Here is a 1435-nt window from a genome sequence, read left to right as displayed (position 1 = left end):
ACCATTACTGCCCTTCTGCCTCTTCCCCAACTGTGGAAGGGATTTCAAAGATAATAACTCATGTTTAAAGCAATAGTTTTCCTTGGATGGAGAGGCTTAGAATATTAATTTGAAGAATCTACTTTCAAGGAACAGACACTTGAAGAATTAAGGATAGAATCTGGTTCAGAGTCAAGCTCTTTCCTTACTGCTTATCACTGTGTCATTCAAACTCCTTAAAAGAGTCTGTAAGAGCCCAGTGGTATTATCACTGCTCTGTTTCTGATAAGGCATCCCTCCCCGGCTCCTCCACCCTCCTTAGTGAGAAAACTTTTGCGGGACCTTTGGCTTTGCAGAGGTGAGCTCTCTTTACTGTGGTGAGTCCTTAGCAACTGCTGAACCCACTCCTTGTCCTACAGCATTCTGCCCAAAGACCGTCAGAGAAAACAGTCCACTGCCTGCCTTTCCCCAACCCAGGTGTGACTTAGCCACCTGCAATCATCCTCCAAGAAATCATTACCGCTATTTGGGAAGCAGGAAACAGAGGGGCTGGAGCATGCGCTGAGGTGAAGAAAGACAAGGAAACAGGAAAAGGGGGTGGGAGGAAGGAAGCAAGGGTCATTTCTGTTCCTGGGTAGGTGGGGAAGAGAAGGGTAATGCAGAACCTAGACTGAACACGGGTGGAGGGCCAGCTTTCAAGTGATGGCAAGGCGGTCTTAAGGAAGGAGAGGAGAGGTGGTAAGGCAGCAGAGCCATTCAAATAACAAACAAAACAGATCTGTCCCTCAAATGTATTAGCAGGTGGATTTCAGAGCAGAGGAGAAAACAGAATTTGTTCCTTCACATTTGCTCCTCAGTCAACGGTCATCGTGTGCAAGTATGTATGACTGTCTCTGTTCCTTGAACAATCCACGGTGTACAAGGACTACATTTCTAATGCTCCTTGTCCTTCTTTCTGGTCACTCCCCATGGTCAAAAGACTCAACTCTCAAGTCAGACGCACACAGTTCTAATGCTATCTTTCCACTTTCCTGCTGTGTGATTATGGGTAAGCTACTTGTCAACTCTGTGCCCGTTTCTCCACGTGTACAAAGATGGTACAGAAACTACCCACTTGTGGGGAGGCTAATACATCCCGAGTGCCAGGCAATCAAAGGTGCTCACCAATTGTCATCTGTGATTACTACCATCATTGCCATGACTTTCTCTGTGTAAAGTATCTCCACAAAATGACAGCCCCCATCCTCGACTGAGGCGGGGCCCTGCAAACTAGAACAGCTCCCAGGGCTTCAATTAGCAGCATGCAGACACCAGTGCCCCTGGACATCACTCGACCTGTAGGCAAAAGTGAATGAGATGCCTTGGAAGAAAAACAGGTTTGTTTGCTTCATTCTTGTCCCACATTTACTTGTAGGAACGTAAAAAAACCTTCGAGAGTGAGGACTGTGACATATAA

The 1435-nt window shown here is 46.6% G+C and overlaps 1 protein-coding gene across 1 annotated transcript in view; it reads right to left on the bottom strand.

Annotated features, from left to right (window-relative positions):
- The window catches only part of MAGI1 (membrane associated guanylate kinase, WW and PDZ domain containing 1), a 606640-nt gene that overhangs the window by 214932 nt on the left and 390273 nt on the right, over positions 1 to 1435 (bottom strand).

The sequence above is a fragment of the Ursus maritimus genome, unplaced genomic scaffold (genome assembly GCF_017311325.1).
Source record: "Ursus maritimus isolate PB19 unplaced genomic scaffold, ASM1731132v1 scaffold_14, whole genome shotgun sequence".
NCBI classification, from domain to species: Eukaryota; Metazoa; Chordata; class Mammalia; order Carnivora; family Ursidae; genus Ursus; species Ursus maritimus.
This window is presented reverse-complemented; position numbering and strand designations above follow the sequence as displayed.